At 45.4% G+C, this 25,064-nt stretch overlaps 1 long non-coding RNA gene across 1 annotated transcript; it reads right to left on the bottom strand.

The window, feature by feature from the left end:
* Window positions 1-12,695: 12,695 nt before the first annotated feature.
* LOC107181075 lies at window positions 12,696-24,153 on the bottom strand. Its single transcript, XR_001511866.2, has 3 exons — window positions 24,068-24,153; window positions 13,695-13,802; window positions 12,696-12,791 (listed from the first exon to the last, which is right to left on the bottom strand). It is a non-coding gene; the product is annotated as an uncharacterized LOC107181075 (long non-coding RNA).
* Window positions 24,154-25,064: the final 911 nt, after the last annotated feature.

Raw genomic sequence — 25,064 nt, 5'->3', positions numbered from 1 at the left:
AGCGGCCATCATACCTCCTGTCAGTGCTTGGTTTCTTCGTACAGTGGGTGCTGCTGGGATTGCATTTCATTGTTCATGGCAATACGACATTCACTTCCATAACCCTCTACATAGCTCCATTTCTCAACTGGGGCATGTAGTAATCGTACAATAAAATGAATAAAAGAACTACCGACACATGGCTCTGGGAACCCTCCAAGGCCCAATTTACTAGCCCAGATGTGCATGACTCTTGTAGACCAAAATGGCACCCCAAATGACAAAGATGTGAGCAGAGAATGAATTAGTACCTAAGTGATTAATACAGACATTGGTCTGTTTTCATAATTTTAGGTTGAAGAGACCCAGCTAGATGAAAACTTTGAAAAGCTGAATATAATCCTTTATAAAACCCAAAGCACAATGAGTTGTTTTTGAAAAAACACCTGACTTTAGGGAACTGAATTTTTCATGGTGCCAAAACACCACCCCCCTGATTGATCTACTAACTGACAAAGGGAAAATGCATCTTATTAGTGAAAAGAGGCATGTTTGCCATCACATTAACTCAAGGATCAAACTGGGTGTCAACAGCAGTGGGGCAGCAAGCTTTAATGTGCTGCTGATCTCACACAATATGAAGCAGATAGTCTCACTTCTTCTTCAAAATGTATACCCTAAATCTCATCAAGACTAGACCCAAGGGACAGACAGAAGATAGAGGAGTAGGTTTAAGCTCCATGAAAAAAGAATTGGGGGCCCTGGGTGGCTCAGTCGGTTAAGAATCTGACTCTTGATTTCAGCTCAGGTCATGATCTCACAGTTTGTCAGTTCGAGCCCTGTGTGGGGCTCTGTGCTGACGGTGTGGAGCCTGCCTGGGATTCTCTCTCTCCCTCTCTCTGCCCTTCTCCCCTTGCACTCTATTTCAAAATAAATAACTAGGGCTCCTGGGTGGCTCCATCGGTTAAGCGTCCGACTCTGGCTCATGTCATGATCTCAGGGTTCGTGAGTTCAAGTCCCACATGGGGCTCTGTGCTGACAGCTTAGAACCTGGAGCCTGCTTCGGATTCTGTGACTTCCTTTCTCTCTGCCCCTCCCCCACTCGCACTCTGTCTCTGTCTCTCTCAAAAATAAATAAAACGTGGGGCGCCTGGGTGGCTCAGTCGGTTGAGTTTCCGCCTTCGGCTCAGGTCACCATCTCACGGTCTGTGAGTTCGAGCCCCACGTCGGGCTCTGTGCTGACAGCTCAGAGCCTGGAGCCTGCTTCAGATTCTGTGTCTCCCTCTCTCTCTGACCATCCCCCGTTCATGCTCTGTCTCTCTTTGTCTCAAAAATAAATAAACATTAAAAAATAAATAAAACATTTAAAAAATTAAAAAAAACAAAAATAAATAACTAAACTGTAAAAAAAAAAAAAAGAAAGAAAAAAAAGAAAGAAAAAGAAAAAAAAAAGGAAAAGAAAAAAAGAATCAAAAGTCCAGAACTGGATGTTCTAGAAGACAATTGGCCTCAACGCTTCAAAAAGCCAACATGGCATGTGGAAACTGTGTATGTATGATATTCTAGATTTAAAAAGACTAAAGGGGCACCTGGGCGGCTCAGTCAGTTTAACATCCAACTCTTGATTTAGGCTCAGGTCATGATCCCAGGGTCGTGGGATCCAGCCATGTGCCAGGGTCCACACTAAGTGTGGAGCCTGCTTGTGATTCTTTCCCTCTCTCCCTCTGCTCCTCTCCCCACTTGAGCTCTGTCTCTCAAATAAAAATTAAAAAAATAAATAAATAAAAATAAAAAGACTGAAGACATAATTGTTGTATGTGCTATTCAACTGGATTCTAAATTGGAAAAAAAATCTATAAAACCAACATTATAATTTTTTTTTAATGGTAACTCCAGTCAATCTTATAATTTAAATATGGACTGGGTATTACATGATACTAGGGAATTAGTATTAACTTATTAAGTGGGATATGTTATAATTTGGTTATGTAGAAGGATGTGCTCATTTTTTCGCAGATGTATACCTAAGTTCTTGGGGGTGGTTAACTTTAACATGGTCCAACAACAACAAAACATATGAGGCAAAGATAGAACAATGATAACTATTGATTATATTGGGTCATGGGTATCTATTGTACTATTTTTTTTTTTTTCTATTTCTCTGCATGTTTTTTTTTTAATTTTTTTTTAAGTTTATTTATTTTTGACAGAGTGTGAGCATGAGCTGGGGAAGTGCAGAGAGAGAGAGAGGGAGACACAGAACCCGAAGTAGGCTCCAGGCTCCAAGCTGTAGGCACAGAGCCTGACGCGGGGCTCAAACTCACGAACTGTGAGATCATGACCTGGGCCGAATTCGGACACTTAATTGACTGAGCCACCCAGGCACCCTTATTTCTCTGCATGTTTGAACATTCTTATGATAAAAAGAAAAAGCGTACTTTTATAATCTGAAAATCGGATGTTTCAAACTAGTTTCTCCTCATCTGTGGATCAGATACACCTGCCAAATCTACCAATAATAATAATAATAATAATGAAGTGGAGGTGCCCAGCTGGCTCAGTTGATAGAACATGCTAGTCTTGATCTCAGGGTCATGAGTTAAAGCCCCATGTTGGGCAAGTTGCCTACTTAAAAAAATAAATAAAAAAGGAACAAACAAAAAATAAAATAAAAATAAAATAAAATAAATGAATATATAAATATTAATCATTTAAAAAAAAATTAACTAGAACCTGTGGCCCTCACATGAAAAGTCATCTACTGGCAAGAACAATAACAAAAAGGCAACAATTTAAACTAAACCACATCACCTTCCCTTTAATTATATTTATCTCATGAGGAAAAAACCCAAAAACTTGAAATGGCAATAGTGCCTGGTTTTTATGTAAGTTACAATCAATATAATTGATTATTTGCTGTTCTTCTTAATGAATGACTTTTAAGTAGATGGTTTGAAAGTGAAAACGATCTTGCTCATCACAAAGTATCTGTTGTAATCAACTTTTCAGTATGAGTTAGTTGAAGCATAGACTACCTATCAGTAAAAAGAGAGTCAGACTTCAGGAAATGCCCATAATTTGTACATAATTGTGCCTGTTTGTACATTAATTACATAATTTGGTCCTCACAGATATTTTCACCAGCCCACTTTCCTAATCTGGATGTATGTATAGAGTATGCTAATTCAATTAAATACTTATATTTTCCTACATACATTTGACTTAAATTATCCTGATCTGGTAATCAAATGGTGATTTATAAAATTGCTAAAATCCATTTCCTGTAATAATAAAGTGATTGTCGATTGGGCATAATGAAAATGGCACAGGATTGGTAGTTATAAGACATCCACGGTAGGCACACTCAAACGCTTGTATACTACATAAATATCTGTTTGACTTTGTGCAAATCTTTAATCTTCTTGGGCTTTAATTTCCTCATTTAAATATGCCATGGTTAGAATAAAGGCTCTTAACTTGGATTGGAAGGATCCATGGATCCCCTGAAACTAAAATATTGATGTATAGAAGCATGGAGAAGCATTAGTATAGAAGCATTTTTTTGAGGAGGGGTATGGTAGACTGGGTATATGAGTTTCGGCACCTCTCACTCAAAGGTATTTTCTATTTCCCTGACCACTGATCTAAGGTGGCCCCGTGACTCGCTCTGACCGATTAGAACCAGACAGAAGTGATGTTATGTGACTTCGGAGCCTTGATCTTGCAGCTTCTGCTTGGGTTGTCTTGCAATGCTGCCCTTACTATGTAAATCAGAGCCTGCTCTCCTGCTGGAGACACATGGTTCAGCTGACAGCCAGCAACAACCGCCAAACGTGTGACTAAGGCAATCTGGGACCGTCTATCCTGAGTTAAGCTATACGTGACCGAAGCTACCTGAGTGATCCCAGACAAAACCAGCAGGAGAACCACCCAGATGGACACAGAAACGAATTGTGTCTGAACAAATTAACAGTAGCTGTTTTAAGCGGTTAAGTTTTGGGATAGTGTGTTATACTATACTATCTAGCCATTTCTAAAGTGCGTTTATCTAATTCTCAAAGGTTGTAAACTTCTGAATTTGAATTATGTAAAATTTTATGATTCCTGGGGCACCTGGCTGGGACAGTTGGAAAAACATGGGACTCTTATTCTTGGGGTCGTGAGTTCGAGCCCCACAATGGGTGTAAAGATGACCAAACAAACAAACAAACAAATTTTTATGTTTCCTGTCTCCAGTCTCTTCATGAACTATGTCACAGGTAGGATTTAACTTGGCAAGTCTTACATTCAAGTATTTAAAAGTAAATTCTAGAATTTTTGAACTGAAGAACCAGCAGGTCTTTGAGTCTATAGTTCGCGGTTCCTCTTTCATTCTCCCTAGTTTTTAAAGATTAAAGCAATTTCATTTGAAAATTCTATTAATGTTCTGGTCTGTTATTTCCAGTGCTTGAGCTTATTTAGGACAGCTAGCATTTGCTCAGTGATCTTATTTTTCAATTCCTTCTTACCAAACTTCCTCCCACACTTTCTCGTCTAAAGAATAAAATGGCGTCTGAGGGTGTGGCCACCTTGTATTTTCGCCATTGACACAACCTCCACCTGAAGCGATCACAGCCCTGCAGGGATTCTACACTTGCTTGCATTTGTTTCAAACAGCCCTCTTCGTCATCTAGGATGTTAGCCTCCTTCTGGATTTAATCTTTCCGACTCTTTTCCTCTCTCACATATTCGTGACAGAGTTTTTATACCCATGCTTGTTTTTCTAGATCATCTTTCACATTTTACATATACCGTCTAAAAATACATCCGCTTTCAGCAGGAAAGTTCCTTCCTGCAGGAACACACTAAATCTTTCTGGCTACCTCCTTCCTTTTCCTTTTTCTTTTCTTCTTCTTCCTCCCCCTCCCCCCAACCCCACCCACCGTCTATGACCATTTACAATAGTAGCATCCGAATTTTATTTTGAGGACTCTCCCCTGTTCTTTTTGGAATCTCAGATGGGAGGGTGGTGGGGTGTGGGGATCAAAGTCCTGCTTTTATAATTTCCTGAGATATTTTAAAACTCCCACTAACCAAGTGTGTGTCTGGCAGTGACCACATCCCTCTGGAATTTTCTGATGGCCAGGTGGCCCTCTTCCAGGATTCCTGTCACTTCTGATTTTCCACACAGGGCCTCTGAGTCGGCCAGAATTAGAAGCAGGGTGTTAATCCTCATCACTTCCTCTGCCTTCTGAAAGATGAAATTATCGTGCGGGTTAGTGATTCTCAACCTGGCTGCACATTCAAATCATTTGGGGGTACTTAAAAAAGAAGTCTGGGGACCTACCCTGAGAAATTCTGCTTTAACTAAATTAGAATGGGTGGAGCCTCCCTATCAAAAAAAACAATTTTAATTCTGGGATTATTCTAATGTGCAGCCAGGGCTGAGAACACTAAGTGAGGCAAATCATGGATTTATCAGATGTTGTGAGTTTAGAAATTGAGACATCTGGCAGATGCCTGGAGAGTGGAAGCCCCCATCATTAAGATTCTGGATGCTTCTCTAGTCCATTAAGTTTTAACACAGGCAATCTAGTTCTAGCGTGTCTAAACAGGATAATGACAACCAGAACCATGATATTACTTTCTGATTGTTGATATCAACCTCAACACAGCTCTAACATCTTTAAACAAGATGAGGCCACGGGCGCCTGGGTGGCTCAGTCGGTTGAGCGCCTGACTCTGGATTTCAGCTCAGGTCATGATCTTACAGTAGTGGGATCCAGCCCCAAGCTGGGACCCTGCACTGTGTGAGGACCTTGCTTGGGATTCTCTCTCTCTCCCTCTCTCTCTCTCTCTCTCAATTTCTGTCCCTCTGCCCCTCCCCCCATCTTGCACACACACTCTCTTAAAAAAAACACATAAAATGAATAAAAATTAAAATTAAAAAAAAAAGACGAAACTAGACAGCAAAAGGTCCTTTGAAAAGTTCAGAAGACATTAGGGACATTAGCTTTTCTGAAATTCCAAATAAAGATGAACTACATTGCCCTCGATGGTTTCCCTTATTAGTTAAGGGAGTCATTTGACAAAGGAAGTATATTTAAAATGAGAAAATGAAGCCAAATGGTTTCTCCTTCTTTGGTCAGTTTTCAGGATGCCCATTCTCCACTCGTCAAAAGGCAATTGAGATGTCAAATACATTGGATCTTCGAAACTCTTACCACACATTACACGCATCACACATTTGGGCTTCTGAAAAAAATCTTAAACTCTCATTGGTAGTTATTACCAATGCAAAATGCAATTTTGCAAAATTGCAAAGGCAATTTTCCATGAGGCGATGGTTCTTTCACCATAGAAACGGCCTTGCTTCTGGTTAGTGGCAGAGCCGATTTTAGGGGTCGTTCTCGGAGGTAGGCTGAATGTCAGCCAAACTGGGGCCTCTGAGGGTGAGCGACACATCAACCCCGAAGCTGCAGGACTTGAATACGCATCTCTTCAAAGGGCCTACTGAGGGCAGGGCTGTGTCTCAGCAACCACAGCCCAAGCTGGGAGCCGAGGGGCGTGCCTGTGCAGCTTGGTGGGTAGGCCGCGTCCGGCACGGCAGGCATTCAGCCTCCTGGGAATTAGAGACGCCCCTGGGAGAACGCGAGGATGCGACTGTCCCAATGTTCGCTTGGGGCATGAGAGGCATCCAGTGTCCCAAAGCGCTAGCTCTAGTCTGTTCTGAGTTAGCTGTGTAGAAACTGCTATCTGGGGACAGCGGAGGTCCAGAGGTGTGCTCTATAGCAATCTAAAAACAGAGAACAGAAAGGATACGCCACATTCTCATGTTGAAACACTGCGGCTGCTTTCAATCAAGCAGGCCCTCGCGGAATCACACGCATTCTGTCAATAATTCAGTTTTGCAAATGTCTGGCAATTTGCTTTCATCGGACAAACTCTCGATAACGTGTTCTTCCACGTTCTAAAGAAAGCACATGCAGAAAATGGTGTCGAGTGACACGAAAGGGCGTGCTTTGAAACCGTGGACACTAAGAAAACTAGTGTTGGTCCTCTCCCCGACTCTAACTCATGCCATCTTGAGCTGGGATTACGGGAGTTTAAAAATAATGCATGAGACGATGGTGGAATGAAAGAGAACGCCTGCCAAAACAAGACGGAGCTAAGGGCACAGTGAACACAACCGATACGGGATTTCCCAAAATTGGTAGGTTTAACTCAGGCTGAGAGTTACTTTAAGGTCTCTTTTCATCTTACTTAGCTAGACAGACCTATAAACACACAAATATTTCATCATCCACTGCCAAATACCAACACCGAAAACAATACACACTGCAAAAACTGCAGCTTCGTGCAGGAGTGTTTACAGAAGCTTTAAAAATACTCAAGTTACATTTCTCCTACAAAAATTGTGCAATCGTTCTGAGCAACTCTGTCGGCTCTCCTCGAGAAAAGAGAAGATTCCCACTGCTTCACATTAAGGTCCACATATTAGCAGAGGAATTACTGGTTATGACTGATGGAAAACAGATCGAGTATTCTTTCAATTAGAAATAAGTACGTTCTTTTTAGAAACCGTTTGCCATAGGAAAGCGGGCACGTTCAGATCTCAGGTGCACATCACTCTTGCTTCTTCTCCCTCTTTCCTTGGAAATGCAGCACAAAGCACACTTAGTCCCTCTCATGTTTTGGTTTTGCAAGCAATCCAATCTCCCGGTTTCATCCTAAACCAGTAGGCTACTTTGGTGCAATTCAACCAGGATTGCCCAAATGACCAGGATCAAAAGAAGACATTCTACCTCTTCACTTGAACGGAGTCAGTGTGAATCAATTTAAAATGTCAAACTTGATTTCTATAAAACAGGCTTGAAAAGCAATACTGTTTGGTTAACAAAGAGGTTAATGAGGAAAATGTAATCCCCACTCGAATGCCATTGGAATGCAAAGCCACATTTATTTGCATGTGTGGTATCTGTAAAAGGTCCAAGGAATTTTGTTTTTGGTGTTTTGAATTGTTTATAATGTATTCTCTTTTTATTCCATCGACTAACAATTCCCAGAAATGATGGAAATCAAAAGATGGAAAAATATAAATGCATTTGGGTTCTAAGAAAATTAACCAGTTGCAACATCAGCTCTTGCCACAGTTCATAAAGCAGGTGATTATGGAGACAATAAAGAAAAATGCTATTAAATCAGTAAAAAAAAAAAAAAAAAAAAATCCCTCAAATCTTGCCAATTCTGTGATTGCGCCTAAAAGTCTGGCACTCCAAAACAGTCCAAGCCAAAATTTGCAACAAAATTTCGCTAATAATAATTGTTATTTGCAAGCATATAGTGTAGATACACCAGGCTGCAGGACATGAAACACACTGGGTAATTTCTTTGAACTTTTTATGTTTTATTGTATCATTTACCAAAGTGTCAAATAAAACAAATCTATTATCTTAAAATCAACACTGGAAAGGTCACTGACTTTTCAATAGACCAGTTTTTCATCACACTTTCAGATTATTTTCTTGCACATTTCAGGGTTGGGATCTGCTTCATTAAGAAACTGGGTTTCAAAACAACCCCTTGTCCCTCAGGCCCAGCAGCCAGAGCAGAGCACTGTGCTGGGAGCCACAGGCCATCAATTAACAGTGGGCCAGGCCCTTGGAGCGAGGCACGTCTTGGCAGAAAGTCCGCCATATTAACGTTCAGGCCTTGGGTCTCATTTTCTATAGAGTAGCTTCCCGATTGCAGCTATGTGCTAATGCGTTACCTTTATTTAATGTAACCATTAGGATTACCATTGCCTAAACTTTTATTTCAATGCCCTTGATCTGTCACATGAATGTTTCCCCCAGGCCTTCATAGATGCAAGAATAAAAATGAGACAAAAGTTAACTTATTTATGGCCTCTCCTAATATTTCTATTTCTGACAAAATCTTTTAGATGCATAGAGCAATATAATTCTACAAAGTCTCTTCAGAAACCTCTATTTCCCTTGCCTAAAGTTTTCTGAGGGTAGGACCTCCTTTGGAGTAATGCCCTGCCCCCCTCTCGCCCCTGTGAAGGTGGAGGGGCAATCTGATTGGTACATTTGGAAGAAGGACCTGGGCATGCCCAGTCCAGCCCTTTGGGACCAAACTCAGGCTAGGATGAGAGGTGTGATTCATTAGGCCTCTAGAATCTCAACCACTTCATGGAAGTAAATTAACCAGTACAGAATTAATATAAAAACAGAAGGTTTAGCAACATGTCCATTCCAGATTCCTATAGCCCTGCTCCACACTCTTTACTCTGGGGCGCCCGCCTCTATCTGGAGCCACTAGATAGATGTATGTATCTGCATCATTGCTGAATGTGGTTAGAGGGACTAAGGACCAAAGACAGTCATTTCCACGCCTACTTCATTGACCAGGGCCAGTCTCATGACCACAGCTGTGTGCCACAGAGTGGGGATGTGTGTGCCTCCTGCAGAGAGAGGTACCATGCATTTGTGAACAAAGACACGGTTACCAGAGCAATCAACTCCTTCTGGATAGAAATTAGTTAAGTGATATATATTCGCTCTTGTCTCTGCTCAGGAAGAACTGATGAGTCACAGAATCAGCTCCTGAATAATATCTGCAGGCTCAGGGCCCTAAGGTGGGGTTTTAGGCAGCAAGGTGGACAGAGGGGACGGTCCCATTCTCTGTGCTGCAGCAGAAATTTGCAATGTCCACTCAGCTCCCAGATCACACCGGGTGAAGCAGATTTGCCCAAGTAACTCAGCATTTACTCTCAGGTCGGAAACTGAAAACTCATTACCTTGCCTTCAACAGGTTATAACCTCATCATGGAGTGAATGCCCAGAAGTTAGATCACAGTACAGGACAGTACACAATCAAGCATCAAAATTGACCGGACAGAGTCACTGAGCCCTAGTATAAATTTTTCGCCTGAACTCTCCCAAAATTCCTGTCTTTCCTGCTTTGCTGTGAAAATCAGAACAGGAACCAGCAGAAGTGAAGCTATGTTGTGAGACAGGCAGAACAAGATGACAGCCGTTCAGCACACTCCCCTCTTGATAGCAGGCAGGTTCTCTGGGATCAGGCTCACCACTCCCAAATTTCCCCCAGCTAAGGACAGTCATCTCACCACCCACAGGGTCTCTGCCAGCCACCGTCTGCCCACACTAATCCAGACCTCAGGTACAAAGCACCCACATAGCTTTGTTCCCTGGGTCAGTCAGGGTTTAACACAGGAAACAGAAGACACTCTAGATCTTTCAAACTCAGAGGGATTTAAAGAAGTTAATCAAGTGGAAGGGCTGGAGGAGTCCCCCTCACCACAAAGCTGGTGACTAAACAGTGAACCTTGGAATGCAGCCACTGCCCATACTCGTGTCTTCCAGAGCCCTCTTAGGCACCCACAAAGCTAAAGGAAGGGAGTGTGCTCTTTTTTGCCTTTCGATCCTATGTGACTGCATTTCATTCTCAGAACCTAGATTGTACCCTGAATCCTCGCTGCAAAGACGACTGGAGTGCTTTTATCTTTCCCCGTAAGTCATCTTCCTATTCCACACCCTTCTCAGAATTTTATGGAGCAAAACGGTTCTCAAGGTTGGTCCTGGGACAGCAGCAGCAGGATCGGTTGGGAACTTGTTAGGCAAGTCCTCAAGCCCCACCCCAGACCTGGTAAATCAAAACTAGGTGTGGAACCCTGCAGACTGTGGTTTAAAAAGCTCCCCAGGCGACTTGATGCACGTTAAGTTTGAGAACAACTGCTATAGGGAATTGGATGTTTCTGGAACAACAAAACATGGAAAACAGTGCCCGGAGGATTACTAGGGGCGAAAACAGCATACATCTCAGCGCAGAGCTGTAGTCAAGCTAAATGGGGCCTGTGGTAGGTCCATCTCTCCCAAAGTCCAAAACAACATCTCTTCTCCCTGTGGCTGACCACATGATGGAGGAACCCAAAGCCATGACCAGATGAAGAGAGAAAGGGAAGGCCACACCCAAGTGAGTCTCAGCTCAGCTAACTAGTCCTAGTATTTGAAGTGAGAAAGGGATGTCAACCCTTAAATGGTTGACATTAAGGGCTTAATGGTTTAGTGGCTTAAACCAATTAAGGGTTGCCATCCCTTAGGGCAGGCTGTACCCAGTAGGTCCACTTATCAGGAAATAGGAGAAAGAGCCAAAGGTAGCCATTACCTTTAAACACAAAATGACCTGGCCTGTAGTAAATATGGTTTAATCAGTGCCCTAAAACAGTAATAGTATTTGCTCCTCTGCAACGCTGGGACAGAGAGGAGGAGGGACAAAAGCATTCCTCACTCCCAACATCAATCACTGAGCTCCTAACTTGCTTCTCAGGGTTGAAGGTTATTCTACCTGCTCTTGTTAAGATAATGAGTCTCTTTGGGGACCCTGGATGGCTCAGTCGGTTGGGTGTCTGACCTCAGCTCAGGTCATGATCTCACGGTCTGTGAGTTCGAGCCCCGTGTCGGGCTCTGTGCTGATGGCTCGGAGCCTGGAGCCTGCTTCAGATTCTGTGTCTCCCTCTCTCTCTGCCCCTCCCCTGCTCATGCTCTGTCTCTCTCTGTCTCAAAAATAAATAAAAACATTTAAAAAATTAAAGGAAAAAAGATGAGTCTCTTTTCCAAAACACATGACTCCAGCCACCCCTCCTCCCACCCTTTGGGAGAGAGAGACCGTCCTTCCACACCTAGTTTGAATAAGCAGGCTTGTGCTTGGGTCTTTGCTTCAAGATCCCTATGGTAACCTTCCTCCTGCTACCATTCCTCTCTGAGGCCTGGGGCTCCACGTGATCCTTTCCTGCCTATCTTCCCCCTGGGGCCTGAAGCCTGCCTCCACCTCTTATCTGGTATAGTCTTCGCAATCAGGAAAGAACCACGTTGAGATTTTAAGATTGGATACCTGGGTGCCTGGCTGGCTTAGTCGGTAGCCCGGTTGTCCCAGACCGGTTGGGCTTAGAGATTACTTATAAAATAAAATAAAATAAAATAAAATTATATTATATTAATTAAAAAAGAAAAAACAACTGAGCACCCACTTCCCAATCTTATTTGCATTGTGGGTCATGCTCAGCGTGGAATCTGCAAGGGTGATAAATACCCACTCTAGGGGCGCCTGGGTGGCTTGGTCGGTTAAGCGTCCGACTTCAGCTCAGGTCACGATCTCGCGGTCCGTGAGTTCGAGCCCTGCGTCGGGCTCTGTGCCGACAGCTCAGAGCCTGGAGCCTGTTTCAGATTCTGTATCTCCCTCTCTCTGTGACCCTCCCCCGTTCATGCTCTGTCTCTCTCTGTCTCAAAAATAAATAAACGTTAAAAAAAAAATTAAAAAAAAAATACCCACTCTAGCTCAGCGTAGAGCATCAGCAGGGGCAGCAGGGGCTTTAGCTTTGCACCCCCCAGTCAAAAAGCATAGTACTGATGGGAACCTGCCTAGAGCAACAAGGATTTTTCTAAAACCACAGCTTTCAAGCTCCTTTTTAATGTAGTCCACGATAAGAAATACATTTTACATTGTGACCCAGTACATACATACAACACATAAATGGGGGGGGGAGGGAAGATTTATGAGAGACTATTTATTCTTACATACTTCTGATATTTTTTAGTCTTTAACATTTCCTGTAAAAAAAAAAAAAAAGTACTGACCAGGGGCGCCTGGGTGGCTCAGTCGGTTAAGCATCTGACTTTGGCTCAGGTCATGATCTCTCGGTTTGCGGCTTTGAGCCCCGCGTTGGGCTCTGCGCTGACAGCTCAGAGCCTGGAGCCTGCTTCGGATTCTGTGTCTCCGGTCTCTTGGCTCTTCCATTGCTCAGGCTCTCTCTGTCTCTCAATAATAAATAAACGTTAAAAAAAAAAATTAAAAAAAATACTGATCAAAATCCCACCGTGCTGATTTCATGAGTCACTAATGGTTGGCAACCTGCAGTATGAGAAACACTGTTCTGAAGCGCACACTGTAATAAACACCACCAGCACCATATAAAAAGCAGCATTAATAGCACACTGTCATCATTACTAACGTTGTTGAGTGTTCTGTGTGTTTGTATGTATGTTACTGTCATTTCAAATAAAATCTTAAAATTGCTATAGGCCATGATACCAACTCTACTTTTAGTATTCCTGCGAATTGAAAAGGAGAAAAAAAAAAACCACCTTTTATTGAGTTCATCTTAACTTCGAATTTGGTGATGATTTGCAACAGCAGTACTTGCGTATGGCTAAATTCTCGTTACCGGATTAGTAGTTATTTGCTAGGCTTCAACCAACATTTTTGTTCAGCGGTGTTTGGTTTAGATCAAGTAAACCGATATGCTTGTATAATGGAGTCTCTTCCTTCCCCCTGTTAAACGACAGTAGTTCAAAGACTGGAAACATTGCAAGAATAAAAATGGGGTTTGAAAACTAAAACGGGTGCCTTCCTTAATAGCTTCAGACCCTCCGCTGTCATACGAGGGATCTTAGAGCCCTCCTTTCCCAGCTGGGAGGATTTCTACTTTTTTTTTTTTTGAAATTAACATGCACCTACTCTGTTACTTCGGAGTAGGTACGCCACCCCACACGACACCCAGAGACACGATCTTGCACCCCCCGCTACGCGCACACCGAGGGGCGCGAGCCCTCCCGGACGCACTCGTCATCTGCTGCACAGACCAATACAGGATGCTGGCAGATTGGAACCGGCCTTAACCTCTCCTCGCTCTCCTTCCCCAAATCAAAACCCACCGTAAACACCGCGTAGAGCCAGGAAACCTCATGGCTTTAATTATTTCCGTTCCCCGAGCTCCATGTGGCACACAGGACACCTCGTTTCCCTTTAGGCTTGCCGTCATCCTGCGAGGGGTGCGGAAGAAGAGAAAAGCACGTGTCCCTTTCCGCAGAGCCGAGGGCGCAGAGCGGAGGGCGCAGAGCGAAAGAGCAGGCCTGAGGTGGTGCCCTTCTTCCAACTCTCCTCCCCCCACCCCGAGCGCGGCAGGAAGATCCTCCAGCTCTAGCAGGGGTTGAGAGTTGGCGCCACCTGGCTTTTTAAAGAAGAACGGGATCGGGAGGTGGATGAGGTTGAGGATGACCCAGCGCCCTCCTTTCCAGCGCGCGCATGAGGGGCGTTTAGAAAAGCCGTGGTGCGCCTTCCACTTCAAAGCTCCCAGGGCAGCCGGGCAGCTGGCAACTGCGCGCTACGGAAGGAGAGGCAATTACCCTGCCGGGAACTAAAAAAAAAAAAAAACCCGGGAACTGATGTTGGAATAGCGGATTCCACATTTAAGGCAGGCCCAATGTGCAGAAATAATTGTGGCAATTCAAAGCGTTACACATAAGCACCGATCAGTTTACACATTGGCCAGCTCTGGCTCGTTTCTATCAATCACTCTGTGCAAACTTCCTACACTGGCCCGTGGAAAAAGAAAGAAGACGGGAGAGAGGGCATCCTAGGGTTCTGATCTCCACTCGGTTGCAACATTGGAAAGGAGGCATTTTGTGAAACAAATCTGTGCCTCGGTTTGTTCACATGCAAAATGGGGGAAACAATGCCTTCAATAACTGCTCCAAGTGACCCATGTAAAAAAGAAAAAGAAAGAAGGAAGGAAGGAAGAGAAAGAAAGAAAGAAAGAAGGAAAGAAAGAAAGAAAGAAAGAAAGAAAGAAAGGGGAAAAAAAGAAAAGAAAAGAAAACCTTTCCCTTTGGAGGGAAAGTGCTTCAGTGTTATTTTAGTAGGAAGGTACAATAATAGTCATAGTGAAAATAGTAATGGGCTGTTATTACCCATTCAGTGCTCTATAAATATGCACTGTTTGTATTTGTGTGTTTGGATATAATGAAATCACAGAATGACTAATATTTCGAGGATACTGCTACAAAATGTTTTATCTAGAACCTAGACTAGTTATCAAAAGTATTCATCTACCTATTATTCATCATGACTTTAAAGGGTGGGATCTAGAGAAAGGTATGTCTGGAAACTGCTTTTCCACGTAACCATGCAGGTGCACAAACACAGACACATGGATGCATAGAATAGGTACATATCAAGTGCATGTATGAAAATGTGTACATGTATGGGAAGTGTGGGTCTGCACTTACTATCACAATGACTCAGGTACAGTGCTACACAGTTTACAGAAGACTTGCATTCACTTTTCTTTTAATCTTGACAATATTAGGGGGTACCGTTAGTCCTCACCTTACGGAGGAGAAAACTGAGGCTCCGAAAGATAACTTACCCCAAAATTTGATGATGATATGAAGCTATAGAACCAGTCCTTTATTCTAATTCTGGGCCCTTCCTATATTCGGCAAATATGTGGCAAACACCTACTGTGTTCTTATGGCCACAAAGATTCAAGATTTATTCCACTGCCCTCAAGGAATTCACACCTAGTGGAGAAGAGAAATTGCAATCTTGTAGGATAAAAACTCTGTAATCAGCCTGAGGCTTGGTGAAGGCTTCCTAGAAGAGAACAGCCAGGCGGAATCTTGAAGCACAAGCTGCAGGAGTCTAATGAAGGAGGGAGCTGTGTACCAGCCAGAAAGACAATGCGTGCAAAGACACAAAGGCAAAAGAAACTCAGTGTCGTTCAAGAGAGCTAGGGCTTAGCACGTGTGATGGGAAAGTGGGGGCGGGGGGGGGAGAAAGGAGAGGATAAAGAGCGCCCTATACTCGGCATTTGGATTTTCCTGATGTCTCTAGGGAATGAAGAAAAGATTTAAAGTAGGGAAATGACACGATCAAATTGCATTACATAAAGATCACTCCAGCTGCTGTGAGGACAGACTGGAGAATACCCTGGCAGAGGAGAAATGATATAATGATGCAGACAAAATTTAATATTTGTCATTACTAAGGCAGGAGGTTGTTGCGGGTGGATCTGAGAGATATTTAGGAGGAACTGGTAATAGCCAAGGAGCTGGCCTAATTGGTGGTAGAGCCACTCGCAGTGTACAACAGGGACTAGAAATCCAATCTGTTTTGAGCAGAGTGGGTTCTACGAATCTAGGTCCACCTGCACGTAAGTGACCTCCAGTAGGGAGCTGGCTATTCAGGTCTAGTGTTCCAAGAAAAGGTCTGAATTGTAGAGAAATATGTCATTAACCTCAAAGGAAATCATAGAATGGCAAATAATAATTGCGACCATGCACTGAGTACTTGCTATGTATCTGGCACTGTGAAAAGCACTTTCAGTAGATTTTCTCATTTAATCCTCATAACAGCCGAAGGAAGGAAGTATGACGATTAAGTAGTGCTTAGGGAGTGGCTTTCATATACGGAAAGGTCCAAAAGAGGATCCTGAGGCTGATGTTTAAGAGGAATGGCAGGAGACCACTTTCTACTATACACAAGAGGCAACATATCTACCTCCAGTTGGCGGAATTTTCAGTTCCATCCTTTCTCTGCATGCCTAGGACAACATCCTGGATTGGCTGTCTGGGTTGGACAGCCTATTCCCACCTGCTTAAGCCTTTGCGAAGGGAGATTCCTCAAACATGGTGCCCTGTGGGGTTCTTTTAGCCCCTAAGTCATCAAGGTCCCCCAGCATGAAGGTGATAGAAGAAAAGGCTGTTTCAGTGCCTTGAAAACTGCCTGTTCCACTCCACACCCAGGGAAAACAGATCACAACTGTTCCTTGAGACACTTTGGATTCCAACTAGGCAGCATCAGCCTAGTCCAGGTCAACCAGGGCCAGGCAGGCAGGAGGGACAAAGTGCCCTAGACTTCATTTTCAGTGTGGCAGACAGTTGCCCAAGTCATTGTCTCACATTGAGAAGGTGCTCCTCGAAAGCAAGCAAGGGCAGCTTTGTCTTATACTTAATGGTGGGTAATTTGTTAGCCTCTCCACGCACGCCCAACATTGATAATTTGGGAGTTTGTTGTGTGACAGGAAAGGATCAGTTGCATAGAATTCTGAACACTGGCTTTACTCTAATTATTATTTTGCCTCGTTATTAAAGTTGACTCGAGTTTTTGTCTTATGTTGGATTCAAACTCTAAACACAAGTAAGACTAGCTGCTATACTCCTCATTAGAGGAACCATCACCTTGTCCCAATGGCCCTTGAAGGCTCAAAGTCCCATGCAACAGAGCTGATATATTTAAAGGAGCACTGCCCAAGTAAAATGGTACAGACTTCCAGTTTTGCTTTAAATTTGCCCTTCTGAACCCAAGACTATTATATTTTGGCTAAATTATTCTTGGTTTGAATGAGAACGTGGGGTGAGGAATGTGGATGATGGAGTGGTAGAAGGAAGTATCCTAGAGAGTTGATCCATACTCAGCTAAACCGGTCATGGAGACTGGTGGACCCCCATATTTGCAGCTAACTCTCTTCAGGGAGTAAGGCGCCCCGACTAAGAAGCTACCCCGGGCTCTCCAGCTGTGCAATCTGGGGAAATCAGCACTCTGGGCTCCAGGATGAAGGAAGAGGCAGGAGCATCTCTGAAGCGTTCTGCAAGGTTAGCATTCACTCAGTCCTAACACAAGAATAAACAGCGTTCTATCCTCTGTTGCTTTTCCATCTGGTACGGGTAAGGGGTTCACTGTATGTTGACACGTGATAGCATCAGAGAATGTAAGAACAGAAATTGGATTCATGAATAGACCACCTAGATTAAAAATCAATAGATGTGTGTATATTATATTGTCTACACATAATACACACGTGTGTACATATATACATATATATGCATATGTGTGTGTGTGTGTGCGTGCGTGTGTGTATGTTGTATATACATGAGGGAGAGAAATAGATCCAGCGAAATCGGTCAAGATATGCAGCAGGTTGATGACAAAGCCAGGTCCAAAGTACAGGTTTTCGAACTACATGTCAGGTAATTTGCCTACTGGTCTCTGTATGAGTCATGTAAGTCATCAGAACACCGGATGATGTGATAAGATTCATGTGTAATCAGCTCCATGTGTAGTGTGTTTCCTTCCCCCACCATCATTAATACTGTATTAGAAAAAGCTGCAAGTTCTGGCGACAGCATGCTTCTTCTTTTAAATGGGGGCTCTAAGAATTTACCCCTCCTTTTAATATTAACGCTACATGTAAATTCGCTGAAGGAGAATATCATTTTTCAGAGGTGATGATAGGGATCCATTTAATGGGAGAAGCTAAAAGAGGAAATTATCCAGCTTGTCCTTCCACTGAGGGTAATGTGGGGGTAGTGAGCCCTGTGGGCACTAGGCATAGGAAAGAGGGCACTTCCCCTGTTCCATCCCAGCTGTGCGCCCTGAGCAAATAACTTTACCTTTCTGGGTCTCAGTTCATCTTCAGAGAAATTCAGAAGTTGAATTAGATCATTTTAATGAACGCTGACATTCTGAGATGTCATCTGGAGAAATTCCGAAAGCAAACTGCCCCAACTTTTAGCCACTGCACCTAAGTCTTGTCTAGACTAGGGTCTAAGAGTGGTTTGCAGGCTACTGTCTTCACTTAGTTCATTCAGTATTCATTCGGTAAATATTTAAGTGCCCCATGTACTAAGGCCTGGGGATTCAACCAGTGTAACCCGACCAATTAAGGAAGCAGTAACAGGAAAACGTGCTTTTCAGGTATAATCCCAAAAGTGACCTATAGCCTCTGAATCTGACAATGCATCACTCTGCCACAGCTGGCTCTGGGTCCTGGGCAAGTCACGGCCTCCCCAGCCTGGCTTCTTCAACCCGCCCATCTTCAAGGTTCCCGTCCTGGGATACATTCAGTTCCTGAAAGGCCTCATTGATCGCCTCGGGCAGCGGCCAACTGCTCCTGTGAACGCTAGACGTCCCAAGTAACCCGAGCCCGTGGCTCCCTCCCATTTGGGGAGAAAAAAAAAAAAAAAAAGAAAAAGAAAAAAAGGATGTGGGGGGCGGGGGGGGGGGGTGGAATCGAAAAAGGAAAGGCGAAAAATACTGAGAAACATGTTTTGGCAGGCAAGGCCTTCGGAGACTACCATATGTGCTCCATATTGAGCAGGCCCTGGTCTTTGATGTTTTTTCTGAAAGTAAAGACATTATTCTTTCTCAAACTGTGCCTAAGTACTACAGACATTAAAACAATGAGGCCCGAACGAGCGGACCCGGCTCTAAGTGTTTAATTCGTCCTTCACCCAAGTGCTCGCCACCAGTTACCTCCCCCGTGTGCACCCCGACTGCCGCCCGGGTTGCCAACCCGTCCCGGGCCCCATCCCCCGTTCAGGCCCGCGTTTGTCTGTGTCCTAGAACATCTTCGCGCCAAGTTCGGAAGTAAGTACTTTCCCAAACGCCTGGCGCAAACTCCCCAGATGTTTCCTGCGTCACAGAAACGAGCCCAGGTTGGATCTGAAGCATTCTTACGACGGCGGGGCACGGGGCCCGCCCGGCGCCCGCGAGCCCGGGTCCTCTGCGAGCTGCGGGGTGCGCCGGGGGGCCTCCCGCACTCCCCGGGTTCGCGCCCACGGTGGCTCGCTGGGGAGAGGCCAACAGGGCGGGAAATTGGAGGGGTGGGCATTTTATTACTTGCAGAATTGTGAATCACAACCGAAGATCCCTAGTAAATTTACACTCCGATCTCTGGGGAGCTGATCAGTCACTCACGGGCTGATTGTAAATTCCTCCTTCTCTGTGCCTCCCTCGACCCACGGCCGGACACAACGGGGACCTTAACGGGGGACCTAAATCCACTCGGGGAACGGGGAGGCCTGGGCCCGCCGTAAGCGACAGACCAATAGACCGGAAACTCTCTACCACGGGGCAGGATCGTGGCGCGAACCTGGGACCCGCTCTCGCGCGAGCGATGCTTCCCAAACTGGGGTACCTCCAAGGTGGGCGGGTCGTGGAGGGCTCTCGAGCCAGAGGAGCGGCGGGCGAGGCCCCGCTGCTTCCGGGTCTCGGCAAGTGCTTCCGGGGTGCGCACCACGCGGCTGGTTTCTGCGCTTACAGATCATTACAAATAGCCGAGGAGAAGATTAGCGCCAACAGAGCACGGCGATGACTACGCTTGGGTGGGTGACAGTAGGGCCCCTCTAAGTAGCCGTAGTCAGGCCCCAGGGCTCAAGCACGTCAACATCTACACTCCGCTGACCCAGAGATTCGAGAAGGGTGGGGCGGGGTGGGGGGCACAAGAGCGCCGCTTCAGCATCCTGGTCCCACCCATGATCGCAGGTACTCGGACACGGCCCAAGTCACCCCTTTACCCCGAGTAAATTCGCTGAGATGACCTTTCTGTGCTTTGGCCCAGGAAGGTCTCTGCTCCTGGTCATCTGGACTGGGCCTGCCTCAGTCTTGTGAGCTCAGCTCTGGACCGTCGAGGGTGAAGAAAGGAGCACTACGAGGCAGAAGTAACTAATATCTGCAAATGTCAGCTGGAGCGGGCTCCCTCGACGCCAAGGTGCTTGTTATCCAGGAGGAATCAGCTTGTGTTGGGGCGCTGGGCTGAGAAATGGGAGCAGATCCTCGAGGTAGTCTCATATATGAGCCTGGAATTAATTGAAAAGGCACGGAACACACGCACGTGTGTGTGTGCGCGCGCGCCTTTGCTTACATTTGCTCTCAAATAATTGCCCCTTTTCCTTTGAAGCGACTGTTTTGTCAACCAGGATCTATTGTCTCAGCTCCCACTGTGTGCTCAATATCGCCACCAGACCCTTGGGGGCATTCAAGGCCACAGAAGACTAGGTTCTTGCTCGTGAACCTTGCTCAGGACTGGGAATTAGTGGAAGAAAGGGAGGTCGCCCATTAAAATTACTTATTGTGCTGCACTTTTTTTCTGGAATGAACTAAAGGCACCCTGAGAAGAATATGATAATGTATGCTTGCACTTCCGGGCTTGGCTTCCTTTTTCTGACCGTTCCTCAACTGGGCTTTTCCTCCTCAAGAGATTTGGAGGGTGAGTAGAGAAACTGCCAGCCCAGGTAAGTATGGAAGCCACATGGTCTCATGAATGGAAAAAAGGAAATCATCTCCAAATGCAACCAGGCAGGTGGGGGTAGATGGAGTCTGAGAAGGAATGGGAAATCTGAATAACCCCCAAGGCAGCAGACTCCATACCCAATGGTGAGGTGTGAGAAACAGTCAACATTTGGAGTCAGAAAGAGTTTTGGCAGCTGTTAGATAACTTCCTGATCTACAATAAAGTTCATGTGACCTAGAGGATGTTTTCCGCAATTCTGTTGCCTGGCTACCTTCCTCTCTCTCCAAGTCTGCGAGTTTGAGAGATTTTTCTGGGTCTGCATTGAATGGCGGTGCTGGCTGAATGCATGCCCTCGAAGGGGTCCTGACAGATGGCAGCTGCTCAGGTTGGACAGGCGCAGTCCAGGTCTCACTGATCCGTTGCCTCCTCAGTTTTCACCTGCCAGGTGACATAGAGGCTCCCCTTTTTGCGATGGGGAATCCAGGTGTCCCCCATTTCTGGCACCCAAACTGTTTGTTCCAGACCTTACCCAGATGGTGCAAACTAAACTTTTTTTTTCCCTACGTAAAGTCCCAAGCGCCTTACTCAGTCCCAGTGTCCTCAGGCCACAACAGCCAAGTTTCTGCAAGGCGGTCTCCCATAATCAGTGCCTAACCACTATGGAAACACATGCAAGATGTTTACTTTCTTTAGTGGAAAAAAAAAAAAATGCAAAGGGAGCCCGGCTAGCTCTTCAAGACTCCCTGGAAAGCATTGTGCATTGAGAGAGTCCCAGATCCTAGCAAAGGATGATGCAGGTGTTACCTCTCAGTCCCTGTGGCCAGCTAGTCCTCACATCCTCCCACTCCCAGAATGCCTAGTCATGCATGTGCGGACTGGCCCACAGGCACGTGAGTAGGAGGCCGTGCTCCATGGGCATCACAGGTCTGGATATTTGCACAGGTTCTGGCCTGTTTGAGGGACCATCCTTTGGGTCTGTAGAATGTGGGCAGCTGAAGTGCAGCTGGAGGGTAATAGAAGTAAGTGAAGAGCAATAGCAAGAATGCAGAGATCAAACCTTGCCAACTAGGGTCAGAGAACGTACACGGGGGCAAGTTCTCAAACTTGCACTGGTGAGACGCAGAGGTCAGGGTTTGGAATTTTGCAGAGCTGTTCGTAACTGGTGGGGGGAGGGAGGTGATCAACCCAGCAACCATACCTTGGCGTGGGAAGGGGAGCTGGAAGTTTTGTCACATTTCTAGAGCTTCTAGAAAGAAACTGCATCTTTTCTCTAAAGATGAATAAACAAATGCACTATGATGAGGATCATCAGGGCTAGGAACGGCACTTCCAAACCCCTTATTGGGCAAATGTCCCAGTTTTGCAAAGGCAGAAATAAACTCTGAGGCCAAGATGCCAGCTCCAGTCTAGAAGCTAAGACCCAACCCAGGTATACCTGGCCTCAGAAATGCACTAAGCACTGGCCTCTGACAGGGAGGTCAAGCGGGATCTTCTCCGGGAGCTGTGGATGTGTCCAAACTCCTGATGGATTCTGGGGGCAGGGTTGGTCATCATCAGCAAAGGAGAGACTTACCTTAAACCTACCGCTGGGAAGGAAGTGGGAGTAGTAAGTCTTCTTAAGTATGCCAGGAATGTCTCCCATTTTCTGCCAACCCATAAGCACATTATAGTCTAATTGTTACCCATAAGTGCCTTCCAGCCCTGCACAACTACAAACTCTGGAGCTCAGAGGCTACCTGTGTGCCTGACTTTGCCTGACATGGAGTGGATGCCAAAGAAGCAGCTATGGGCTTTATCATCGGTGCAATCCCCAGCTCGCAGCCATCTCGCAGAACCCAAGCTGTCCCGGTTTTCTCATTTGGATCCATTTCTTTTTGCTCTTGGCATAAGAAATCATTCTGGTCACTAATGACTGTAATAAGATCACTCTGGCTTAAGTCACCCAGGATGGCCTGGAGCCCAAGAGGCTCCCCTGGGGTGGTGGATGCAGGGCCCCTCCGTATGGGTGGGGGAGGGGCCTCCACCTGACGTGGCCACACCTCCCAGGGCTTTTCCCACCTCCTTCTCTGCTGCCACCACCACCTTTCCCTACCCACCGCCAGTAGGTAAAGCCCTGCCATAGACCAGACCATGTGAATGTGCCTTTCCCAGGCAAAGAACCCCACAGATCCTGAACAAGGGAATTGGGTTGGAGAGACCAGTGGAGGAACCCAGTGGAGACCAACAAGCCTTAGCTTCAGTTGTTAGAAATTGAGGCGGGGTTCCAAACACCCTTCCAATTTTGTGTACAAGTATTTTCCTTTTTCTTTCCCTCTCTTCCTACAGTTTTCTTGCTCTTTTCATTTCTCTCTTGAATTTACTGATTTTGTTTTTTCTTTTTATAGTTTCCAGACCGCCAGAGTCTCTGAGAGGAGAGGAGATTTTATACCTGAGTCATGCCATTCTGGTTGGAGGAGGAAAAACCAAGTTCAGTTCAAATTGGCGACCTAGTCTCAGTCTCATCGTCAGGCTCTTCCACTTGGCGTTCCTAAGGTCAAGTGTGGTGCCATGAGCAGCCGCAAAAAATGTAGCAAACTATGATAGAGGAGAAATACATGGATGCAGGGAGGCTTTCTTAACTCCAGAGGGAGGAGGTAGAGGGACTTAACTAGCTGGCATTTAGGAAATCATCATAGTCTCTCCCTCTCCCACCACAAGGACTATAAAGTGAGTTAATATACCCTGATAGGTTTTTTTTTTTTTTTTTTATTCTATTAAATGATCATTCATTTAGCCGCCTCCAGGTTTGGAACAGTGCTCCAGGGGCAGTTAGGGCCCAGAGGTCTTAGAATAACCAGAAAATGAGGAAATGCACCTGATACCCCTGAATTTCCCATCCATGCCCAAGGGGAACAGGGAGCTCAACAAGGGTGAGTATAGCTTTAGAGACTCTTTAAAACAATTCATCCTGAACGCCCACCTGGAGTCTGTGCCCCATGCAGCTGTACTGACCAAAAAGAGAAGAATGTGGGCATCTGGCTCCCTAATTCTCCTTGCCCAGGCCCAGCAACAGGAGACTAAAGGAAAAGGAAAATGGGGAAGTAAAAAGACAATGGAGAGCATCTGGGTTAGGACTGTGCCTGTGTAGGAGAGGAAACAAAAATTTCCCTAAGCGAGTCTCAAATCACAATTGCTCCCCCTGCCCCCGGCCACACACAGACCTCTACATCCTCCCTCCTTGCTTTTTGGCTTTACCTGTTCTGTCTGTCCCCTCTTTCCTTCTGCAAATGCCTCAAATTCAAAATCTAAGGCATTTTCTCGAGTGTAGGCGAGCAGTCACCAGACAGCCTCTCTGTGGATGAAAAGGAAGTCCATGACACCAAGAAGCAACTACTGAACAAGTTCTGGGAAGTAGGGGTGCCAATAAGAATGTTTGGGTGGTGGAACCCCCAGGGTTTCACTGCTAGGAGTTGAACCATGGGTTTCCAGAGCCCACACTCAGTCCTCCCCCCAATTTAGGGGCAAGTGGTCTCTTCTGCTCGCTGGACAAAGCCTGGCCCTGACAGGTGGAGAAAGGTCCGAGGCGGCACTTGGAAGTTTAGGACCATGTTAATTGCTTCCTAGGTCTCCCCGGGCTTCAAAGCCCCAGGCTGAAGGGGAGTATTTGGGCTCAGTTCAGATGCTCGTGGCAGGAACAGAAACTCAGGTCCAGTGAATCTGAGTTTAAATCTTCTCAACCCTGGTGTGATGGGGAAAGAAAAGTGTGGGGTAGACTTTGGACTCTTCTGGCTGAGTAAGAGATTCCTGGTAACTGACCTTCTCATGAATATTTTGGGGGAATAGGTACAAAGGTGCTACAGCTTAAAATGGTGTCCAAGGCTTCAAGTCCTTAGAACCAATTTCCCACCACTTACATCACTCTCCAGGAATATATATTAGAGACACATGGAAAGCAGCTCATCTCTCTCTTCAAGGTCAACCAGAGACCTAGCCCAGGCTGCAGGACCTATCTGTGTCATCAACTCTCAGGATGTTGCTAGAAGCAAGAGGATGGTAGTAAGGATCCCTAAAATTTGTTTGGATGCACAGACCTATGGCTCTGATCAGGTCCCTCCTCTCTGCACCTCAGTGTCCTTGCAGGTACACAAGGTTTGGAAATACTCCTCTTATGGTTTGTCAAGATCGAGCAATGTACAGCCTATAAAATGCTGGACCCTTAATAGGCTCTCACTAATAGTAGTTCTTTCTCTCA

This window comes from Panthera tigris, chromosome B1, assembly GCF_018350195.1.
Source record: "Panthera tigris isolate Pti1 chromosome B1, P.tigris_Pti1_mat1.1, whole genome shotgun sequence".
NCBI classification, from domain to species: Eukaryota; Metazoa; Chordata; class Mammalia; order Carnivora; family Felidae; genus Panthera; species Panthera tigris.
The sequence above is the reverse complement of the archived record's forward strand: the minus strand, read 5'-3'. Positions and strand labels throughout refer to the sequence as shown.